This window comes from Macaca nemestrina, chromosome 16, assembly GCF_043159975.1.
Source record: "Macaca nemestrina isolate mMacNem1 chromosome 16, mMacNem.hap1, whole genome shotgun sequence".
In the NCBI taxonomy this organism is placed as follows: Eukaryota; Metazoa; Chordata; class Mammalia; order Primates; family Cercopithecidae; genus Macaca; species Macaca nemestrina.
The window spans coordinates 65,669,298-65,695,207 of NC_092140.1; the positions used below are offsets into that span (position 1 = coordinate 65,669,298).

At 36.7% G+C, this 25,910-nt stretch overlaps 1 long non-coding RNA gene across 1 annotated transcript in view; it reads right to left on the reverse strand.

Moving 5' to 3' along the window:
* Nucleotides 1-3,551: 3,551 nt before the first annotated feature.
* LOC139359230 (uncharacterized) overlaps nt 3,552-25,910 on the reverse strand; it is a 28,504-nt gene continuing 6,145 nt past the window's right edge. Inside the window, exons 2-3 of the long non-coding RNA XR_011615149.1 lie at nt 8,886-9,226; nt 3,552-4,260 (exon numbers count right to left, since the gene is read on the reverse strand). This is a non-coding gene — a long non-coding RNA (uncharacterized lncRNA). The remainder of the gene's footprint in view (nt 4,261-8,885; nt 9,227-25,910) is intronic.

The following is a 25,910-nucleotide window of genomic DNA, read 5'->3' on the forward strand; positions in this document are numbered from 1 at the left end:
ATTGGTAGCCAATTCTTAAAATTGGATGAAAAGGGCAGACAAAACCTGGAGAATCTGAGAACAGCAAGTTGGTATATGAAAACCTCCCCCGAAATGAGAACCATTGAGTAACTCAGAACAATTTCCAGAAAAAAAAAAAAAAAGGAAGTGATTAGAGTACCTGGTTATATTTAAGAGTGAAAACCCAATGCAGAAACCTAACATTTTGAGTATGCCAATATAAGTTGTACTAGCAAAACGTTTGGCTGCAGATCACGTATATTCCAACTACTAGACAAACGAGAGTTTCTTTTCCTCATATAAAAAGTCTAGAGATAGGCAGTTGCTGGAACTACTTTATCTGTTCATGGAAACTACTCGCTCACTGCAGCCTCTACCTCCTGAGTTCAAGCAATTCTCCTACTTCAGCCTCTCAAGTAGCTGGGATTACAGGTGCATGTGACCACATCCAGCTTATATATATACTTATATATATGTATAGGAAGATGTTCTCTACTAAACGTCTTCACCATGTTGGCCAGGCTGGTCTTGAACTCCTGACCTCAGGTGATTCACTTGCCTCCCAGTGAAACTACTCCTAACCAAGTGTGTTATTCTGTTCTGCCATCTTATGTTGGCTCCCACTCACCTGGGTATTACCCAATGGTTGCAAGATGGCACTGCGTCTACAGACAAGTCTATGTTCAAAGTCAGATTAGTGGTGTGGGTGGTTGTATCAGCTTCATATGTCCCTTTGGAATGTAAAAACTTTCCCAAGAAATCCAGGAGAAATCAATTTACATATCAACGGACAGAACTGTCATATAGCCACTCCCTAGCTATAAGATAAGCTAGAAATTCAGTACATTCTGATTTGCTATGTGTGTTTCTTTTTTTCTTTCTGATTTAGTTTTTAAAAAGTGGCTATCTGGATTTCCGTTACGTAAATTAATATGTGATTGATAAATAAGGCAAAAATGTCATTATAAAACAATTAACATGTTATTTCCTGTGTAATTCTCTTATGCAAAAGGACCCAGAACATGAGAAGTAAATTCATGTTATATTGATTTTAAAATGTACATTTTTTTCACATTTTAACATTTTTGAAACCAATGGAGTTTATAATTGTTGTGGGCCAGATGTAATTCATTATAAATTGCCATTGTCTGTGCATGCATATGCAAACTTGGTCATAGTAGTATATATCATCATGCATTCAAATGAATTATGCACTGTTGGTACTGCATGCCAAGCAATGTACCTGAAGGCAAGAGAAAGTGAAAAATTCCTCAAAGTCAATGAAAGAAATTTCACAGCAACAAGAGACTGACTGATATATCTATTAATCACGTAAAACTATCATTAAGACAGAAAACATTAGTTTGTCAGAAATTTAATGCTGATTTTGAAGAGAAACTGTTTAATATTCAGTGATGCATGATTCAGTAAGGTTAAATAAAGCTATAAATTAGTCAAATGTAAAAACATCAGTTTCAAAATTCATAAGTTAGTAACTTGGAAGAAAACTTCAAAATGCTTTTAAGAAATGCTATAATGCTCTTAATGGCATAGGTTATAATATCATGTGCAAAAATATGGATGACTTTGCTGAGTTGAAAAGCAATATAAAAGAGTTAGACTCCAAATGTAAAGAAGTTTTAAAAATATTTAACCAATTCTCTTTATATGTAATTGCTAGTTTTAGGTATACACAAGAGTGATATCTATTTAATTCCATGAGCAAATTAGTCTAAAAAAGCTATTTCAATGAGTAAACAACATAATTATAACTTTGAAAATAAAACACTGTGCCATTGCTTAATTAGCACGTATCACTCTTTCTTATTAGCTGATAAATTGAGTGTTTTATCCTACAATCAAGGCATCTTAATGAATTTGATATAATCAGCAAGAAAGTGGGGAGAAAGTCTTCAGATTAGCTACTCTACTAGAATCAAGAACCCCCTCTGAATAATTTTTAAGAAGATAAAAGTGAGGTCTTCATGAGTTGATCCCTCTCCAAAGACACTCACCAAGCCTTCAATGACTCATATTTGGCTTCACTACCCTCCCTCCTTGGTTTTGAAAACGGCAGCCCCACTAACCCAGAACTCTGTTTCCATCTCCATTAACTCAGTATCTACTACCTTTGTTTTAGTTAATGTTTTGCCATTATTTCCTGTTTTGATTTTTTGTTTTGGGGGGTGTTTGGGGGTAAATTTTAATATACCCAGTGGTAGCCTCTGTTTGCGTCTCATATTCAAATATACAATTGATCACTAATCATCAGGGAAATGTAAATCAAAACCACAATAAGATATCATCTCACCCCAGTTAGAATGGCTCTAAGCAGAAGAACAAAAATAACAAATGCTGGTGAGGATGTGGAGAATAGGGAACATTCAGGCACAGCTGATAGGAATGTAAAGTAGTATAGCCATGACAGAAAACAACATGGAGCTTCCTCAGAAAATTAAAAATAGAACTACCAGATGATCCAGCAATCAACTGTTTAGAATATAGCCAATACTAGCTTTTTTTGTAGTTTCTTGACCTTTAGGGACTTGGGTATATTTGACTCCCTTTTTTGGTACACTTTTTTTTTTTTGATTGTGTAAGGCTGGTCTCTCCTGACTTTCTGCTAACATCACTGACTACACCTTTTCTATCTCCTTTGCTGAATCTCAATTCACTTCTGATTGACTTCTAAATGTCAGTGCCCTATTCACAATCACAAAGATATAGAATCAACCTACGTGTCCAAGGGTCCATCAATGGATGATTGAGTAAATAAAATGTAGTATGTTTATACACCGTGAAATACTACTTGGCCATTAAAAAGAATGAACTCGTGTCTTTTGTAGCAATTTGGATGGAACTAGGAGCCGTTATCCTAAGTGAAATAGCTCAGAAACAGAAAGTTAAATATGCATATTTTCACTAATAAGTGGGAGCTAAATAGCGTAAACACACAGACATCAAGTATGGAATAAGAGACATCAGAGACTTAGAAGGGTGGGTGGATGGGAGGGGATGAGTAATGAGAAATTACCTAAAGAGTGCAATGTATGTACACATTTGAGTGATGAATACACTGAAAGCCCAGGCTTCACCACCATACAATAGATGCATGGAACACAACTGCACTTGTCCTCAAATTTGTACAAATGAGGAAAAAAGAAATCTGGGGTTATATATAAATAAAGACCAGTCAGCAACCTGATTGGAAACCTTTGGTTTCAAGAAAATGAATGAATGAATGAATGAATGAATGAATGAATGAATGAACGAACGAACGAAGGGACGAACGAACAAACGTTGGTTCCCAATACTCTTTCTTAGACCCATTATTTCTGTTTTCTTTTTTAGTCTCATGGTTTGGAACACCATCTTGATCCTAATGAGTCTCACATTTTTATCTCCTATGATTCCATACTTATTTTATTCTAAAGTAGATATGTAATTGGCATGTCTCAGAAGCAAAATCTTGATTTCTTACCATCTGCGTCAACCAAGCTTATTTCCCCCTCAACTTTTCCATTTCAGTAAATAATGCCAAAAGTCTCCCAAGTGTTCAAGCAAAATGTCCAGAAATTATCTTTGTTCATCTCTTAACTCTATCCTTCCCGAAGTGTATGTATTCTCACATATGCAGGGACACACACACACACACACACACACACACGCCATGTAATACATTGACAAATGCTATTAATTCAGCCTCAAATGCATATCCACAGCCTATATATGTACTCCATGTTTCCCATAAACATCATTGTTCAGGCTGTTATTACCTACAGGGTGAACCATTAAAAGACCTCCTAACTGGTTTCTACATTTTCCTGCTTGCTTTCCTGTAATCCACCCACCAAAGAAGCAGAGTTATTTTTAAAATAACGTAATTCAAACTAATGTCATTATTCTATTTAAAACACTCTAAGACATTCCCATTGCACCCGAATAAAATCCCAATTTCTTAATCTGGTTGGTAAGCCCTGTACAACCCTGCTCCCCACCTACGAGCCTGTCTCATCTTGCTCATGCTTTTCTCTCACCCACTGTGCTCCACCTTCTTGCTGTTTCTTGGACACAGCCAGTTTATTCCTTTTTTACTGCCTTGCACTAGCTGCTCCCTCTGCCTGGAATGCCTTCATTCAAGGTCTTTGTGTGGCTGGTTCCATATCTTCTTTCAGATCTTGATTTATGTCACCTATTCTGAAAAGGGTGATAACCTAATTCAGCCATACAGTCACTTTATCACATTGATTAATCTTAATTCTGTGAAAAACATTTAACATCTACTTTTTTATTATATGCTTGTGTTTGCCTCTTCCAGAATTTAAGCATTTGAGAACAAATATTTCACCTATCTTTGTTCCTTCTTTATCCCCAGAATCTAGAAAAGTGCCTCTCACAAGATATGAATATATGAATTTTTAAACATGTATCCCCAAAACAAAATATACAAAACATTAAGATTTTATTCCCTAAAGTAGCTCAGAGACACAAAACACAGTGACATTGGAGGTGGCTTTCCTTAACAAAATACCCTGCTTACTTCCTTTTCTATCTGGCAGTAGTTGTTCTGGGGACAGGATTTAACAGGCCCAGTGAGAAGGCACAGCAGCTTTTGCTTAATCCATTCTGTTAATTGCAGAATGATTTGAAGGCTTAGAGAAGCAATCACAAAACCAAAACATATGACCTCTGACACAATCATCTTGTAGTAACCATATTTCTGAAAGAACTGCCACAGGCAATTTAAGGGATAACTCTCAACTAAGAGGTGGGCTCAGTCCTCATCAGGAAATATCAAGAAGTGCCCCTTGCCTCCTCCTTCAATTCTTTTAAATCAGATAAGTAAGAACATTTAAGCTGTCTTTGTGGGATCAGTAGAAAATGGCCTAGCCAGGGAAATTATTTTTTTTTTCCCCTTTCTAAAATCCTTTTCGTTTTGCTCTGATTTCACTTTTTCTCTCATTCTCTGATGACACTGGTCAATGGTTGATTTTATTTCTCTAAAAGGTTAAAGCTAGTGCTTGGACAGGGCAATTTGGGGGCATGAGGAGCATCTAGACCAGATACCAGGTGACTTCTGCCCTGAGCTGGCTAGGCAGTGAAAGTGCCATGACACCAGGTTTGACCCTAATGCACAGAGCAGCAGGTGGGGCTTAGAGGAGCTCTCTAAACTGCCTTTGGCCAAAATGCCCAGGGTGAACTGGCCACTTGCAGTGCCAGGCAGTGGGAAGAAGAGAGGCCCGACCACTGTGACCACTGAAGGTTTGCTTTTCCCTTCTTTTGAAATGGAAATTTCAAGAAAACCTTAAAGTGAATAAAGGTTAAGAGTCAACTGAAAATATTGATTGTACAAACTTTTATTCTACATTTTAGAACCAATCAAGTAAATGAGGACTAAGCAAAAGCTGCTGGTTGAGAGAGCAAAACCTTCTCACTGGGCCTGTTGAGTCCTGTCCCCAAAACAACTACTGCCAGATGGAAAAGGAAGTAAGCAGAGTATTTTATTAAGGAAGGCCACCTCCAATGTCACTGTGTTCTGGTAAGGAAGAATGCCTTAAGGTTTTTCAACAGAAGGAATAATAGAGCTATTATGACAATTACAATTATGCTCCGCTGATTTTGAGTCCAGAAAATCTCTGATTAAACTGAATCTTCTCCGTTAGAATCAGGAATCTAAAGAATCATTCATACCTGAAGGTATAATCAATTCTTTACTCACAGAACTTAAGAACTAAAATTATTGACTGCTCTGGAAAGTCCATTATGCATCTTAAAATTCTGCCCTTATTAAAATGCTCTCCTCTGTTAGTCTGTTTTTGCATTTCTATAATGAAATACCTGAGGCTGGGAAAGTTATAAAGAAAAGTGGTTTATTTGGCTCCTGGTTCTATAGGCTGTACAGGAAGCATGGCACTGGCATCCGCTCCTCATGAGGGCCTCAGGAAGCTTTCAATCACGGCAGAAAGTGAAGGCGGAGCAGGCATGTCACACAGTGAGAGTGGGAGCAAGACAGAGGGAGCAAGGGTGGGGCAGGTGCCACAGTGTTTTCAACAACCAGATCTCACAGGAACTCAGAGCAAGAACCCATTCATTATTTCAAAGACAGCACCAAGCCATGAGGGATCTGCCCCCATGACCCAAGTATCTCTCACCGGGCCCCATTTTCAACATTGGGGATCACATTTCAACATGATATTTGGAAGAGAAACACATCCAAACCATATTCACCTTCTTCACAAGGTCAGGGCCTAAAGTGTGAATTACCTGCTACAATCTTCAGAGTGCCATAAATTGCGGAAACTGCTTAATTTCCTGCTCTGTGGTCTTTAGGTAAGAAGTACTAGCTTATGCTTAAAAGTAGAAATTTGATGTAATGATATGGGATTTGATTACACAAGCTAAGGAGAGAACACATCTGATCCCCAGAAACAAACAGAAGCAGGAACTTAGGCTGGCTTTCACATCTGGACTTTTTTTTTTTTTTTTTTTTTTTTGGCCTAATTCTTCCCTCCTCTTTCTTTAGAGTGGCCTCCTCTGCTTCTCTAGTCACCCAGGTAGAGAAAGTGATCCCAATAGTTGTAAGTTTAGATATTATATTTTCTCTGCTACATCAGAGAATGATCTCAGTTGTGATTACAAATTTCTAAGAAATAAGTGTGCTTTCACCATTGGTGGATGGGTACAATTCACAACCCCGTCCCACCTCCCCTGCCCTTATAATTCTCCTCCAACCTTAGTGTAGCTCCTTGCTACATACCAGCTGATCCTTCTAAAGTTTCTCCCATCTTTAAAAGAAAGCCTACCATTTCTCTCACATCAAGAAATCGGTCAGCTATGATCACTTTAATCATAGCTTCAGACAATGTAATGTCTGAAGAAGGAAACCAATGGTTACTGAATATCTACTACGTGTTTGTTAATTTATGTGTAGTATCTCATTTAATATCCACAATAGATATGAGGATAGGTCTTAGACCTTTGTAATAAATGAAAAAAAAAAAACATTTATACATAGAGAACTTAATGTAGCATGCTCAGTAACACGGCCAGCATGTGTCAAGGCTAAGCCTGTCTGTGAAATTCAGACATTTTTTCTTACATTCTACTCTCCCCAATTTTTTTAACTATGATAAAATTAATTTTTTTTTTAAATACAAGGACACCTTATAAACTTTTCTTGAGATTATTGCTCTAAGAGATTTGGGTTTTCTATATCTCACCAGACGGAGTACTTGTGATAGTGTAAAATGATTATTTGGTCTTCTTTCCTATTTTCTCACATACAACTCCTAAAATCCTTAGAATATCCAAAGTGATACCTTTTTATATGCTAATGAATTGACTGATGGTTGGCAGCTCCTAAGTAGCTTCAGTATGGGGCCTGGCCGCTGGAAAGACTAGGGCAGGATTAGAGGGTTGGGACTTTCAGCCCCTCCCCTCAACCTCCAGGGAATGGAGAAGGGTTAAAGGTTGAGTTGATTTCCAATGGCCAATGGTTTGATCAATCACTCTTGTATAATGAAGCCTCCATAACAACCCAAAGGGACAGGGTTCACAGAACTTCCAGACAGTTGAACACATGAAGGTTCCTGAAAGGCGGCATGCCCAGAGAGGGCAGGGAAGCTCCATGCATCTTCCCCATACCTTGACCTCCCCATGTCTTTATCTACATCCTTTGTTACGTTCTTTGCAATAAACCTGTAAACCTACGTGTTTCCCTGAGTTTGTTACCAGTGGAAGTTATCCAGGCTGCCAGCAGTGACTCCATGTGGATCGATAACAACCTCAATTCTTGCCTCCTCTGAAAAAAATAATTCAATTGAGGGGCAAAGGCAGAAAAAGAGACCTAGGCAAGTTTCAGAGCAGGAGTGGAAGTTTATTTTAAAAAGCTTTAGAACAGAAAAGAAAGGAAAGTATTCTTGGAAGAGACCCAAGCAGGTAACTTGAAGAACAAGTGTGATCTTTAACCTTGATCCTAGGACTTCATAGGCTGGCCCCTTTCCCATGATTCTACCTTTAGGGTGGGCTGCCTGCATGCACAGTGCCCTCCTTATGCTTGGGAAGTGAGCACATGCAGTGTGTTTAGGAAGTTGTACACATGCCCATCTGAGGCTTTTCTTCCCTTTTCTGGTGGAGTGTGCCCAGAAGATCATACTCAGCCATTTTGTCTCTTACTGTGCATGCCCAGAAATTTGCTCCCGACTGGCATCTGCATTCAATTAACATTTTAGTGCAACAGGTATAGACCATGAGGAAATGGCCTTTCCCTGGCACCGGCTGCCAACCTATCACTTTTAGAGAGGCAATGTGATAATTGTCAAACCATCACCCAACATTCCTAGTAGGTGGGGGAGGACCCTCTCCTGCCCCACTCGTGCCTGTCTAACTATCTGTAACAAGTTCTGTGAGCCACTCTAGCAAACTAATTGAACAGAAGAAGGGAATTGTGGGAACTTCTATTTACAGCCAGTCAGTCAGAAGCACAGATAAAACCACCTGGGGCTTGTGATTGGCATCCAAATTCGAGGGCAGTCTTGTGGGACGGAGCCCACAACCTGCGGTATCTGCTGCTATCTCCAGGTAGATGGTGTCAGGATTGAAGTGGAGGATACCCAATGCTTGTGTCCATTGCAGAATTGATCTCTTGCTTGGTGTGTGGGGTGCAGGGGAGGACCCACATTTGGTCACAGAAGCCTTCTGTGTTCATTATTGTGGGATGACAGCAGAAGAAAATCTGTTTTCTCCATATTTTCCTCACACAGTACTTATGTGCTTATATTAAGTTGAGCAATCCAGATTTCATTGGCTTATTACCCCCTTCACTATTCAAATCCCATCAATGACTCTGGCCTACCTTCTCCCTAGTGGCCTCAAAGGCATCTCACCTGAGCTCACAGGCAGGCCCTCCTAGACTTGCCTCCTCCCATCCCCTGAGCCATGATCCATGGCCCAAGGAGCCATTTGAGAGGGCAGTCTCCAGATTTTCCTAATACAGACGCTCATGGCAAAAATGCAGCTCACTATGCCATGAGTCCTACAGCGTGCTTTCTCCAAAGCTGCAAAATCTTGAGATGATCTAGAAGCTCTGTTTCATTTTCAAAGTTAAGGGCACTGAGATACCATTTTGTTCTATTTAGAAGTGGATAGAAGACTCCTCTCTCACTTTCTTTGTTCTTTTTTTAATGTTTATGCAGGAAAGATGCTATGCTTCACTCATTTTTGAATCCTGTGAGATAGAGATAAACAAACCAAGTGAGCACTAAGTAAATGCTTGATGAATAAATAAAATCTGTGAGTGTTAAGTGCCTGATCTCAACTCAGTTGTTGTATTATTTTGTTTTAATATACCTTCTAACTGCTGCATAAAACCGAAATACCAAAACTAGGAATGGTTCTGTTAGACCCTCATCCTTAGAAGGCTTGTCCTGGAAACATGATCCCTATGGACCAGCATTTCTCAGCATATGTTTCATGGAACATTATTCTGGTGAGATCTAAGCAGATAGCAACTCTGAAACCCAGTAAGAGTTGACTTTGTAAGATAAATGCATGCACATTCCTCCATCAGAGAGTAATGTGCAGAGTAGCCTATGAAGGACTGTTAAACTTTGAATAACAAGTTCTTTTCCAAATGCATGTGGCCATAGAAATACTTGCTCACTTAACACCTATTAACATTACTTGTAACTAAAGGCATATTAATAAGGAAATATTCCCTTTAATGTAGTGTTCTTAAAGCGGAAAATATTTCATCAAAATAATACCTGGAGAGCCATGATGCAAGACTGGAGAGCTCAAGGAAAACTTCATTCCCATTCCCCAATGCATGATCTCCTTTGGTAGTCACGTAATAGCTGGGCCTTTCCCAGATATCTTCTCCAGTGAAACTGACAACCCAATCAGACCAGAAAGAAATCATGTGTCCATAAATTCCCACTTTCAGGCCTACTGCACCCTTGGCTCTCTATCTCTGGGGCTGACTATTCATGTAAAACATGGTGCAACTAGAAGGTAAACAAAATAAAGATAAAGTGAATTCTAGTTTGCCTTCAGCACTTTTTAACAGTCCAAGATGGTTTCAAGTCTTTTGCTCAACTTTGGAAACATCTATTATCAATGGATCACAGTAATCCTGATCATGTGAATAAAGTCAAAGCCAACAATTTTGGCAAAATTAACAATAATTGTACCCCACGAAGAGACAGTTACTTATTTTCTTTTTACATGTAAGTGGTCACATTTAAGTTTCTGTAACAGTCATCTTCTAGGAACAAAAGGAATGATTACACACCTGAGCTTAGCTATACAGTGATATCAAATACAAGTTTTGGTATCTCTCCAGATGATCTAAAATACTAACAGTCAAGCTAGTAGATTTAAGGCAGTGGCCTCTAAAATAAGACATATTTATGTCAGGGGTTTTTCAAGATGATGTACTGGGATACTGAGAAGAATTCTAACACTGGAGAAAAATAATAGAACTTTAACTTTTATCCTTTTCCTATTAATGCTTCTACTTTCTTTGTATTTTCTAAGGTACATAGCACCATTTCAATGAGTTCTTTTTTTTTTTTTTTTTTTTTTTTTTTCAGGCTAAGGAGTTCTCTTTTTATGGCATCTACAGCTTTAATGAGAAAGAACTAGACATCGAACTAACATCTGGCCTGTCCCAAATCACACTGAATAAAGAATCAGGTTCTAAAAATAAAGTGCCAACAGTTAATTTTAAAGCAGATATTCTATGGAACACTGACTGCTAGTCCTATTATGGATTATTATGCAGAATGCTCAGTGTTCCAAATATCTTTAGAAACTTTGTTTTGCAATTTTTCAATCTGTTAATGATCTTCAGTTCCACATTGTTGAACAGGAGATGTTCAGTTCTATTGACTTTGAATATTGCCTGTTTTTCCTCTGACATTAAATGCAGGCCTGGGACCCCCAAGACATTTCCACAGAAGAGCTACTGATGGTAGTTAGCTATAACTTATCTATAAAGACAAAGACCTTTAAGAAGACAATAACTGCTGTTTATAAATCTCTCTATAATTTGTCCTCAAATTAAAGGTTATTATGATTCAACATTAAGATGACAAATTCTGAGACTATTATTAATTTTTTGTAATGGAGAAGAAGGTTCATTTTCAAAATAGACTTAGAGTGGCTTTGTTGATTAGCATAATAATAAGATGGTACAGTCTCAAATATCATTATTAACCTTCTAAAATAAAATTTTAAACCAAAGCATTGTCAGTCTCTATAATTTCACCCGTGCAAGGAAAAAAGCTAAGCCATAGGTTTCATGAAATCAATGAATGAGTTATTGTTTCTACAAAACATTTATAATTTGTGGGCATGAGTCTGTGTTTTCTTTTTTCCCTCGTTATTTGACCATGCTGCATGTGAAACAGATCTGTGAGTACATCTGTAACGACATTGCTGGGGCTTTAATAAATATAAATAAGACAAATTAAATCAGGTAAAAACTTAATCGAAAAAATGGGATTTGTTCTGTATCTTGAAGGCTTAGCACCTTGTGGAAGCTCAATAAATATTAAATCAAGGTCACAACATTCAAGACCTGTTGAATCACAAGGAAAAACTAATTTCAAAGTCTTCAGCTATCTATAAAGGACCCCCTGCTTCCAGGCACTGAATTCCAATTTTAGGTTTCTAACAGGTATGCTTTAACAGATAATGCTTATAACACTCTGCATAGGGAAAGATATTATTTGTGATGCAAAGAAGAGTGAAAGCTTTTTGAATACAATGAATAAAAGTCCTAGAAGCAAATAAGAGAAGACTGAAAACCCCAGGAAGAAAATGATTCATCAGGTCAATCACTGAATAATTTTCTCTACTCTCTAATTGTAAAGATGCTTTGAGAATCTCAAAACCAAGTTTCAAATCTCAAGCCAAATTTCAATAACTTCATAGGTGAATTGAGAGCTGTGTGTGGACTAGAATAGCTTGAAGTAAAGCCAGTAAACACAGATTAGCTCTGGATAGTCTTACTCTGCAACTTTCTAGAGCCTCCTCTAGAAAAGTTAGATTTACTGAATAAACCTAGATTTCATAATTATTACTTTATATATAAAGGTGCTCAACAACATCCTGTATACTCTGGAATTGCTTCTAGAAAAGTCCCATAAAGATTTTTAATAAGACCAGGTTCCTATTGTAGATCAGGTGCCTAATGTTCACGTCAGGGTCCTGGTCTAGGCATTGAGTAGGTAGTTGTGTAACCTGAGCATTTCCTTTATAACCTGTCTGGTCCTCAGATCTATTGTAAGTAAAGTGGAGATGGTAACACTATGCAAAAGGTTTCTGTGCAGATTAAGAGAGAAAATATATGGAAAATAAACTGCATATAAGAAGCTTGGAATAAATAATTGTTAAATCTAAAAGGGATTCAAAAGAATCTAAAATCTAAGATTCTCCAGGTGGAGCACATGAAAGCCTTTGGCTGCTATATTGGTTAACTACAGAATGCTGGAGAGTATCAGCAAGTAGCATCAGGCCATAGGGTATCTACCACCAGTCCCCATCCATGGATGGGAAGATTTCGGAAAGACTCTGGGATGGTTTCAGAAAGTCCAGAGGGCACTGGACTGAGTCAACACACTCAGGTACACTTTAATGCCCCCTTTGGAAGTCAATACCATATTCAGTTTCCCAACATAGAAAGGCTTTTGAAAGATGAACCAATTCTGCACCACCTACAAAGCTTCAGATTACTTGAAGTATTCATTAATTCCGATGACATTTTTTGCCTGTTGAAATTGTTCAAGGCTGACCTCAAACTTGGCTTTTCCCAAATATTTCTCCATATCAAATGTATGCTTTTCCACCACTGAAAATCATATTGCATTTTGCGTCTATAAACACATCTCAATTTATCTTAACTTACATTTATTTGTATACTTGTCTTACTGTCTATGCTAATCTGCTATTGCCATCATAATACTGCATGAAAAACAACCCCAAATATTAATGGCTTACAACCATAACCACTGATTTTTCTCCTTTTACTGTGTTTATCATTTTCCTATGACTGGTGATTATCAGGTGAATGTTCTTTCCATGGTGGGTCACAGTAGTACTAGAAGATAAGCCAGACCACACAAACACATTTCAAGCCTCTTCTACATCATGCACACTGACATTCCAGGGGCCAAGGGAAGGCATGTGATCAAGCCTAACATCCATTGGGCAGGCGCATATATTTCATATACACTGGTGGAAGTCTTGTCAATGGCACAAAGCTGTAAAAAATTGAGAACAATTATCCAGTATATATAGTATATGGCAGGCTCTATTATGCCAAATATGTAATGCTCATTTATGGAGTCTAAATAGCTCTGTGCTTTAAAAGCATTTGCTCCCTCCATCAATTAATTCCCAGTTAAGTACTGAAAACCCAAAACAATCCCATTCCTAGCACAGTGTCTGACACTTAGAAGACACACAGCAAATATTTGCTGAATTAATTTCTTGAATGAAGAGAAGTTCCCTTAATCCATATCAGGCACCTAGGTGAACTTCCTTACATCGTTTTTGTGCTTCTTGAAGCCACAAAATATTTAACCTGAAAATCTAACCAACAGCACTTCAATAGCACTCCCATCAATAGCACTCCCAAAACTGTGGACTCTAAGAATCAGGCAGTGTCCTGAGTGATTAAAAAGAGGATTATCACCCTCATAGTCTCTATTAAATGTAAGGGAGCTGAGTCATTTCCGTGATTTATTACACAAAGGAGGGCACTGCATCAAGGAGGGAGATAAACATTTAGCTTTGCCTTTTTGTGAATGAGCCTTAGAATAAAGCCAGATCTGCTTTTCTGGAAGACACTTGTTTGCCATTCTCATTTTTTATTTTATAACTTCCTTTAGGCATTTAAAGTCTATGAGATCTGAAGAGTTGAATTTGGTAAGTAGAAACAAAATTATTGAGTCTTCATTTGCTGATTGTATCCATGGAAAAAGAAATTTTACTGACTTTCTCAGAGCATTGAAGTTTTCACTCTTAGTCTATAGCAACAAAGGGGAAAACTTATTCCTGTCTCTTCCCTTTACAATGACAGTCAAGTTTCAACTACAAAGATGCCTCGAGGCCCAGTGATTATTTAATTATCTCCTGGAAAATAATTTCCGAATGTGACAAGGGCATCAACAATCTCCTCAAGCCTGCTAAATTTACTTCTTCTGTCACCTTGTTGACTGTCTCCTCATATTACTTCCCCTGCAGGGGCATATCTAAATTTTGTGGAGTCTCAGGTTTATATAATTGGGAAGAAGGCTCTCAAAGAAAAGACTGGAAATTTACAAAGACAACATTAGATTTAAACAAAAGCCTGCCAGTGAGTAGCCCTGAAAACTTAAGCTTCATTAGCACCAAGATTAATCCACATATGCCCCCCCCATAACTAATGCTGCCAGATAAAATACAGGATGCCTAGTTAAATTTGAATTTTAGGTAAACAATAAATAACATTTTTTATTATAAGAATATAGTCTTGGGGACAGATATATACTAAAATATTAATCATTGCTTATCTAAAATTCATATTTAACTGGGCATCCTGTATTTATATTTACTAAATCTGACAACTCTACTTAAAACATGGAGAGAAAAGGCAGACACCTAAGTTCCTACAATAAATCTACAAAAGCCACGTGGGTCTCTTTAGGCCTTCTTTGACTTTCCTAGATAATTAGGACCATGGTCTTTATATGAATAAATGTTGCAGAATTGAGTTTTATTCACCCCTGGTTAAACGCTATAAATTTTAAATTAATTTTTACATCTAAAAATTCTATGTAGAAGAGATATGGCATGAATGAATGCTTTTCATTCAAAAATAACTTCAGTAGCAAAGAGACAATAATAATTAGAAATAAATGCCAATAGATTGTCATATGAAAGAAACTTTGTCACACTCAAATTCCCTCAGTAATATATTCTAACGTCTCCTGGCCTTTACAGTTAAAATGCCCTATCATCCTCAAAATTTGCAACCTAAACCATCCTGCTTGAATTCAACCCTCTTGTCCTCTCCTTAATTTAATGGGAAATATCATTAATTAATATATGGCTTTCCAGACTGGAACACTACTGTCTTTCTCAGGCTACTCTTCTCCAAGGAAAACGAACAAACAAAAAGCCTCCATTGCATTAGTGTTTGCTCCAGGCAGTGTCTGCCAGCACTCTCACAGAGCCGACTCCTCCACACCTCAAGATACTTTAGTTGTAAGGTTTGACCACAGGTAAGAATGCTAAGGAAAATTTTAAATGAATGTTGAATATAATTTGAAAATAATCTCATAGATACAAGTTTCTGTACTATTTTTAAGATATTTTGGGAAACCTCATGTGTATTTTGAATTTGTCCTCATACTGACAATAAAATGGAAGTCCTTGTCAGATAAAAGAGAGCGGAAATGTGTTTCTAAGAACCGTATAGCAATCAAAGAATGAAATTCTCTATCGATGAGTCACCTGCTTAATAGTTTGGTTAGATACACATTCAGGTACACAGAGCAAATATTGAACTGAAAAAATGACCCTGAATGCAACCCAAAAATGTTCACAAGACTGATATTATTGAAATATTAAAATAAATATAAAATTCAGTACATTCCGTCTGGGAGTGGTGGCTCACGCCTGTAATCCCAGCACTTTGGGAGGCCGAGGCGGGTGGATCACGAGGTCAGGAGATCCAGACCATCCTGGCTAACACGGTGAAACCCCGTCTCTACTAAAAATACAAAAAATTAGCTGGGCGAGGTGGCGGGCGCCTGTAGTCCCAGCTACTCGGGAGGCTGAGGCAGGAGAATGGCGTGAACCCGGGAGGCGGAGCTTGCAGGGAGCCGAGATCCCGCCACTGCACTCCAGCCTGGAGGACAGAGCAAGACTCCGTCTCAAAAAAAAAAAAAAAAAAAAATTCAGTACATCCCTTCTGAAGTGACAATTTTGAAAGCACTACATAGTTTATAAGTTCTATTAGTTTCTTTTGAAATGCTTATCTCTCTGTAATTGCAAATTTTTTTCTTCATATATAATTGGAGAAAATAAAAGCACTTATTTCATTGAGGTGTTGTAGGGATTAAATGAGACTATATTTAAAGCACAACACAATGACTATAATAAAATAAGCACTTGATAAATACTTTGTATCAGTATCATTTTCAATACTCATTTTTAATAAGTTATCAAATATATGCATATAGGAGATATTTTTTGTCCTTTCTCTTCTTTTAGTTTATTTCTTTCTTATGCCTTTGAGTGCTTGCCATATTGTCAATTATTTAATAGTTGCATGAGTATAAATATAGATTTTTAAGTAGGGAAATCAGTAATTTTGTATTTGATCAATATTTTTGTATCCTACACATGTATGTAATATACCTCAGAATTCTGATAGTATTGTACAATTGATTCTTGAACAACTTGGTTTTGAACTATGTGGGTCCACTTGCATGTGAATTTTTTTCAATAAATATATATATAAATTTAATATATAAATATAAATATATTTCATATGATATATAATACATTTTATATAACATAAAAATATATAAATTTTTTTGAAATTTGCAACAATTTGAAAAATGTTGCACACAAACCACCTAGACTAGGAATATCAAAAACATAAGAAAAAGGTAAGTATGCATTAATGCATAAAATCTATGTAGATATTACTCTATTTTATCATCTACTATCATAAAATACACACAAATCCACTATACAAAGTTAAAACTTATTGAAACATGCACCCACCCAAACACAAACTGTACATGGCACCATTCATGGTGGAGAGAAATGTAAACAAATGTAAAGATGCAGCATTAAATCATGACCGCATAAACTTAACTGTAGTACATACTGTACAACAGTAATCAATTCATAGTCACTTCCTGTTGTTCTTGCAGTGAGCTCAAGTGTTGCCAGTATCCGTTTAAAATACTTTGTGACACTAATCATTTCTGCATGAGCAGTTCATTCCTCTAATAAATTGCAGTAAAATGTGATCTCTTGTGTTTCTCGTGTATTTTTCATTTTGTTTAGTGCAATACTTTTAACCTTGCATAACAACATGGAACACATACGAAATGCCACTAGTGATGCTGGAAGTGCTTCTGAGAAGCAGATAAGTCACGGTATTGCAAAAACAAAACAAAACAAAACAAAACAAAACCCTGAATTGCTTGATATGTATCATAGACTGAGGTTTGCAGCTGCAGTTACCCGCTATTTCAGAGATTCATCTGGTAAACAAATGACTAAACTTGTGGTATCAATACATACAATACAATACTACAATGTATTTCCACTTATGATTCTCTTCATAACATTTTCTTTTCTCTAGCTTTCTTTATGGCAAGAATATACTATATAATACATATAAATTGCAAAATATGTGTTAATTGATTTTTTGTGTAATTGGTAAGGTTTTTGGGCAACATGGTCTATTAATAGTTAAGTTTGTGGGGAGTCAAAAGTTCTATGTGGATTTTCAACAGTGTTGGGGATCAGTGGCCCTAATTCCCATTTTGTTAAAGAGACAATTTTATTTACAATTCTATTATAAAATACACTTATTTCAATGCTAATCAAGGTAATTTCAAGGATTATTGGTGCTAAATAAGTATAAATATCCTATTAAATTTTGACCTTAAAATAAGGTGAAATCTATGCCTCCATAACTTTTATTCATTGCTATTAGCTCTGCCCTCTGAAGAAGCATTCTTTCTTTCATTGAGTAATCCAATAGATCTTCCTTTGGCAGCTCCTCAAGTACCATGAGAAAATGTCTCCTTAGTAGCTGCCCGTCGTTTTTTTCTTCAGTTTAGTTTACTTTATCTTATAAAAACATTGAGAGTCTACAGTACGCTAGGAGTTGGAGTTATTCTGCACACTAAAAACGAAAAGAACGAAACACAATCTCTGACTGCAAAAAGATAAATTTAATGGGAAGGCAGATGAAGACAGAGAAACTTAATACGAAATAAAATTGAGTTGGGACAGTTCTAGGAATGAGACACACCTACCCTTATGATTCTTCGTGATTATCTTTCTCAGCCTTTTACTTTCCTTTTACCTTCCTTTGTATACCATGCAGCACAGGCACTCTCAACCAGGGTAATTTTGCCTTCCAGGAGATGTTTGGCAATATCTGGACATTTTTGTTGGCTTTCTGGGTGGGAAAATGGAAGTTCTAGTGGCATCTAATGGATAAAGGCAGGAATGTGCTAAAAATGCACAGGAGACTGCCCATGCCACCCTCAACAAAGAATTATCTGATCAAAATGTTCCATAGCTTAAGAAACCCTATCTAGCTTTTTTTGTTTTGTTTTGTTTTTTGAGACAGGGTCTTGCTCTGCCACCCAGGCTGGACTGCACGGTCATGGATCATGGCAGTTCAGCCTCCTGTGCTCAAGCAATCCTTTCTCCTGGGCATCCCAAAGTGCTGGAATTACAGGCGTGAGCTACCACACCTGGCCCCTACCTCACTTTTCAATGTCCTTTGTAAAGTGTGGAATTTAGCTTTAAAAAAAGGACACATAATTCTAGCTCTCATCTGACCAATCTGAATACAGAACAACCTTTATATTGCTGAATCTACGCTTTGCACCTGAATTAATTAGCCTAAAATGGAATTTAAAAAATTGAATAGTCATTCACAGTATTGGCTCACAAGGAGCTTATAAAACTACTATATTGTTCAATTTTTTTCCATATAAATTGTTTTGTTCATTTTAACTATAGTTCTAGCCTGCTGAGAACTTCTGAACCTAATTTAGCTATTTTCAAGTTTGATACGTTCGACCTTTACATCTTTATCCAAATACTGGCAAAAACATCAAGAAGACTAAACCCTATATTTTTAAACTGCAAAAGTAACTTGAAAGCTCGAAATTGGTCAAGAAAACAAGACTCCTAGGAACAGAGTTTCAATAATGAGTCTGCTACACGAACATTATTACTTGCCCCCAAAAACAATGCTGTGAAAGTATGGGTTAGTCAGGGCTCTCCAGAGAAACAGAACCAATAAGTACATATATATGTGTGTGTGTATATATGTGTGTGTGTGTGTGTGTGTATACTCATACATACATATATATACACACACACATACATACATATATACACATATACACACACACATATTTATTTATTCATTCATTCATTCATTCATTCATTCATTCATGGGAATTGGCTTCTATGTTGGAGGGAATGGTATAAGTCCCAGAGTCCGATGACCGCATAACAAGAACCTCTTATCCAAGGGCAGAAGAATTTGAATGTCTCAGCTCAAGAAGACAGACTTTGCTCTCCTTCTGTTTAAGCAGATTGACTAACGTTGAACCACATTAATGAGAACAATCTTCTTTACTTAGTCTATTGATTCAAATGTTAATCTTTTCCAGAAATGCTCTCAAAGATACACCTAGGAGGAATGTATACCAGTTATGCGAGCATCGCTTAGTTTAGTCAGGTTGAGACATAAAACTAACCATCATGGAGTAAATAGTGTTAGACTCATTTCCCAGCTAAGGACACAGAGGTTCTGTGAGACTGGGGGACATTTTCCAAGGACACACGGCAAGTAAGTGAGCAGGAGGGATTGTTACATCACCTACATATAACTTCAAACACCATGAATGGTCTTTTTAGTACACTGTTTCAAAAAACAACAACAACCAGATGCCAATATTGAGTATGTACAACAAAGCTTTACCTGTGTAGCTAACCTTCACAACACGTTTGCAAAGCAGGCATTATTGCATTCATGTTACAGATGTGGAAACACTGAAGGTTTAGAGCGGCTGTGATTTGACCATAGGCATGTGACTGCTAAAAATCAGACCTCCAATTCATGCCTCATTCACGTGGCCCTAACACTGCCACATTGCCTCCCACCGGAGACCATATATCCACTTACTACACAGCCAGCCAGTTCTCACTTCCCTTTTGTACAAAGACTTGTCCTGGAGTCTCTTTGCCAAATGCTTTCTAGAATAGCAGCACACTTTGCTTTTGCTCATTGAGACTCTTATCACATTCACGTGTTTCGGAAGAATGTAAGTTTATGGGTAATTGATTTTTTAAAATTCCAGAGAAAACCGTAGAAGCAGCCTAGTTCTTTACTCATCATTAAAACACAGAAAGAAGCTATCAATTTTCCCATATGCTAGAAAATAAATGTAAAATTTTTCTGCCTTTAAATGTTCCACACTTGTAGCATTTTACTTGGAAAAGTTAAGATTTCTTTTATATCTATTTAAAATGATACCTTGGCCAAGCACAGCGGCTCACCCGTGTAATCTCAGCACTTTGGGAGGCCAAGGCAAATGGATCACCTGAACTCAGGATTTCGAGACAGCCTAACTTGGTGAAATCCCGTCTCCACTAAAAATACAAAAATTAGCTGGTCGTGGTGGCACACGCCTGTAATCCCAGCTAGCCAGGAGCCTAAGGCAGGAGAATCACTTGAACCCAAGAGCTGGAGGTTGCAGTGAGCCAAGATTGTGCCACTGCACTGGCATGTGCCAACCTGGGTGACAGAGTGACAGTGAGACTCTGTCTCAAAAAAAAAAATTAAAATTAAATAATCCTTTAAAAATACAGAGGGTGAGTTTAAAATCGAAGTTCAAAAGAGATGAGGCAAATATTATAAAATATTAATACATTTTAATATAAGTGATGGATATACGGGTATAATGTTATTTTTTCTACCCTGAGAATAGTTGCAATTTTTTATAATAAAAAGTAAAACAAAATATAATGTTCATGATTCGATAATCCTTGTCTTCTCTTTAGAAAGTAATTTTTCTTTAAACTATTTTTATCGTCCATTAATTCAGTTCCATATAATTTACTCCAAAATATTTTTCTCAAATGCAATTTTTAAAAATCATTAGATATCAACCTTTAAAAGATAATCAGAATCCCAATAAAACCCTCACTACAGTCAAATCATAAAATCTGCCATTTTTACTTCAGGACTTACTAAATATGCTGTCTTTAAGTACAACATTAAATTCATATTTGATTTACTATCAAATGCAGGATACTTCAATTGCATTTTAGATCTCTCACATTTAAACCACATTAACAGGGTTGAAAGGTGTTGCTGAGGTTGACAAGTGTTGGCATAACAAGTAAATGAGACAACTGTCATTTTTACATGTATGAATTATTCGACAGTATTATGAGTCAGGCATACCCTGAAATGATAGTTACTCATTGAGCTCACTGTAAGTAAAGTGAACTACTCCTGCAGTGAATTCAAAGGAGAGGTATAAAAAAATCTACCTTTCGGTTTTTCCAAAACCTTTCCAATTTTTGTAATATTTTCTTTAAAAAGGAAACACTGCCAAAAAATAATAAAGACCCTTCATGAGTATTTCATCACTATAGGCTGCTCCAGATGGTAGCAAGGTGTCTGTAGGTCATTCCCTTGTGTCATACATGGGAGGCAGAGAGCATATTTTCACGGAGTCTTGAAATAGGCATTAGCAGAGAAATAACCTAGCTGATCATGCACTACATAAGTATGACTGCTTCCCAAGACGAAACATCACACAGATTCTCACATCAGTAAAGGACTAAAACTACTGTGTCAGTATTGGAGAGCTCTGATTCTATTCCTAATACTGAAGAGGGGTTTGAAAAAATACTTCATGCAAATAAGAGCTATCTTTTCTTAAGAGCTCACTATGCTAAGCCCTTTATGTACAATAACTCCTAAAATCCTCATCACTATTTGTGATGGTTAATTTTATGTGTGAAATCAACAGGGTAATGGGGTGCTGAGATATTTGATCAATCATTATTTTGAGTGTTTTTATGGGGGTGTTTCTGGATGAGATTAACAGTTGAATGAGTTGACTGCATAAAGCAGATGGCCGTCCATAAGGACAGTGAACCCCATCTATCCCTTGAAGATGTGAATAGAACAAAAAGACTGACCCTCCCCAAGAGTCCAGGAGTAATAAGGAATTCCTCCTGCTTGAACACCTTCAAATGTGAACATCAGTTTTTTTCTGACTTAGGACTCAAACAGCATTGGCTCTTGCTGTGTCTTGAGCTTGCTATTTTTCAGGCTGGAATTACATCATTGGCTCTCCTGGGTCTCTGGCTTGCCAACCTACCATGAAGATCTTGGGACTTAGCCTTTATAATGATATGAGTTCATTCCTTATAATAAATATCTTTATTTATTATAACATACACATTCTTTTGGTTCTCTGGCGAACCCTGATAAACAAACTATATTATAAAGTAATATATTTATTCCTATTTTTCCAGTTAAGAAAATTAAGGATTGTAGAGCATATATTTCTTTTCAAAGGTTTCTTTTCCTGCTAGACTGTAAGCTCCTCCAGGATAAGTATTTTTGTCTGTTTCATTCACTGATGAGTCTTAAGCGCCTAGGATAATGTGTTTCACAGTAGCAGTTCGGTTTGTTAACCAAATGAATAAACCTACCTGGAAAGTGACAGAGCTAGGGCTGGAAATGAGGTGTGGCTGCTGCGCAGATCTGTTCTTTTAACCTTCATTATGAACTGTCTCTTAGATTTCCTTCATATTTTCAGAAGGCAATCTTCAAAAGAATAGTCCTTTTTAGAAAATTACTGGCCTAGTGAGTTCAGTCTTAAAGCTATTAATTCCTGAAAGATGATAAAATCAGGATCCCAAAATATCCCAATGGGTGGAACACTGGACTTATAAGATGAAATTTAATTAGGAAAAAAAAAGTAAAGTCTTTTCTTTTATTCCAAACAGCAACTAAACTTAGATAGATGTCAAAGGCATAGCTTAGCAAGAGAATAAATAAAAAAGTCCCTGGAGGATTAATTGACAGGGAGCTTGATATAAATCAGCACTGAATAGTGGTTGCCAAAAAAGCTAATGCAATTCTTGGCTACATTAATAGAATATTTTGTCCAGATCAAGGGAAATAATAATTCCATTCAATTATGCCTCTATATCAAACCACATCTAAACCACACACTTCAAGAAGAGAGGTAAACTGGAGTACATTCAAAGGAGAGTCACCAAAAAGATGAAGAGAATCAAAGTCATGTTATACCAAGATTAGCTAAAGGATCAGAAGATGAGTGCCAGAAAAGTCAGCAAACATCTGAGATGTCTTCAACATTTGCAAGGCTGTTATGTCTAAAAGATATTATTATTTTTTCCTAACTGGCCCCAGAATGTACTTTGGTCTAAGTAATGAAAAGTTAATGCTATACTATACTGTCTCAGTTTTCCAAAAGTGACATTAACAACATCATGAAAATAGTTAAGATCTCACTCTCTGGTTGTTCAAAACTGACAAAGCTACAAATTGTACTTAGTTGGTAGGTAAGCTTCAGATCAACTGGCTGGAGTAGAAGACCTTTATGGTTCCTTCTAGACATAAATATTGTGATGCTCTAACAGGATATTAGAGCTAAAGGTAAAGTGCTCAGAATGACAAAAAAAAAAATACACTGAAATTTATTGTATGGTTAATAGCATTAGCACTGTGTAGAAAGCGTCCACTTACATTATGTTACTGAAACTGCATTGTCACAGAATTAGTGAGTAAGAAAACTAGAGATTCCTAGGATTCCAAACATCTTTCCTCCAAAAGGGAAGACTTCTTGTTTGATGACTGCTGACACTTTTCAGTTGTGCTTATCAAATCATGAGTGATCCTTTCTACAGGGGCTGTTGGTGCCAATATACATATACCCAGGAAAGAAAATGTGCCTATACCTGAGACTGTAAGGATCACCTGCATCAGAAATACAGCCTGTCTCTTTCCACTTCGTCTACACTATGACTATTAAAAGAAAGTAACATCAATATTATAACATTATCTGAATATGACAATCTTTTAAAATTTTATTGCACCTAAGGTTTGCATAAAATATCGTATTTTGTATAATCTATTTCTAATAGTAATGCCAAGGGAAGTTTATAATAAAGCATCATTTCAAAGAATTTAGAATATTAGTCTAAACATACATTCTTTCTTTACTAACTGTGATTTATTTAATAAGCCACTGTGTTTAGTTATTCTAAATTCTGTATAAGTTACAGTGTTTAGTTAGTCTAAGTTCATTCAGCCTATGTAACAACATTCAAAATCCTTCTGGGGCTTCCCACCTCATTTGGAGTAAAAAAAAAAATTTAAAAATAAATAAATAAATAAATAAATAAATAAATTATTGAAATGGCCAGGACAGTTTGATACAATGGGCCTCCTCCTTGACCTCACCTTGGTCTGCTCTCCCCTGTCTTGCTCAGCTCCAGCTACACTAGCCTCTTGGCTGGTTGTTGACTAACTCCTACCTCCGATCACTTGCTGTTCTACTCCATGGGATGCTCATCCCCCCAGAAGACTGAATCCTAAGCTCTTCAGGTCTTGAATAAAATGTCACCTTCTCAGTAAAGCCTTCTTTGCTCACCCTGTTTAAAATTAAAGCCCCTCTATGTGAAGCTTCCTATATCCCTTACCTGGTTTTATTATTTTCCCCAGAAATTAACAAAATTTACATTGTACGTATTTTATTTTGCAGAAGTACTTTTATTCACTGCTACGTTCCAGAGTCTAGAATGAATGCTTGGTGAATGAATGAGCTAACAAACAAATGGTGGTCTTTACTTTTGGGAAAAACCTCATGTAACTTCACTCTTAAAGATGGTGTGATACACTGTGTTTACTGCCTCTGTATAAAACTTCTCACCTAACATTATGTAGACCCCTCTGAAAAATGTCTTGGAGACAGTAAAGAAAAAACGATTAATATGTAATAATATCTCTAAGATTTAAACTAAATAATATAATCTGGCTCTTTTCTACATACTCTAACAACATAATTACAGAGCTATATGGTGGCTTTCTGTTAAAAACATTGCTAAGAGATAGACATATTAAATTAGGTAATGCATATTTTAGTCTTAAGATCATAGTCTTTCCAAAGAGAGAAAAAAAGTCTTATTCATTCCCTCACTTAGAAAATGTGTCCTCAGAAATATTTCCACCCTTATTATTAAATGCATTTTCCAATTCCTGTATATGGAGCCCAGTGCCAGGTGGTAGGAATGTAGGTTGAACAAGTGAACAAGAAAGTCCTGCCCTGAAAGGGCTTCGGATTCTAGTTGGGAAGAGGAAAAAAAGAAGATATTCTTATTAAACAGCTGTCCCCTTAGAATACGCAGAAACACCACCAACATTCTTACAGATGAATGATACACAAGAGGATCTGAAAGGTTTTAGTGGAAACAGCTCCTTGAATACTTGAGAAGGGATTATGAGTGGATGAAACATATCCGTCTTAGTTATAACTTGTTCTTAGTTGTTAGCTATTTCCTCTAATGCCTCTGAAGGATTAATAAGGTTATCAAGACAAAGTGTCACAACTGCTAAGTGTTTTAACCCTTATTGTGACCTGGCTGACAGCATGTGTGAAACCTTAATAGTATCAAATTGTTTAGTGCTGTAGCATGCTACACTATTTCATTCTTTCATTCCCCATGACTAAAGAACTTGACGATATTTTATATTGGTGTCACGATGGTGATAATATGTGATGCTATGACATTATGAAGGTTTATTTTACATAATGTTCAGCTCTCTACTTTTAAATCTCTCACTTAGTCATACTTTTATATCTTCATCTAAAATTCTCACCTTCTCAAGTTCATTTCCTAGTCAATCCAGTTATAGAAAGCAAATGCCTAAAGCACCATTCAGTAAAGCCAAGATAGGCATATTGGTTTTAAGTTACATCCTCTTCTCCAAGGAAATACCAGAATCGCAATTTAGAATCAACACACATTATTTTTTTCATAAATTTAGGTATGTATTTTGCTTGATTGGATCATGCCAACAGGTCGACATTATTTTA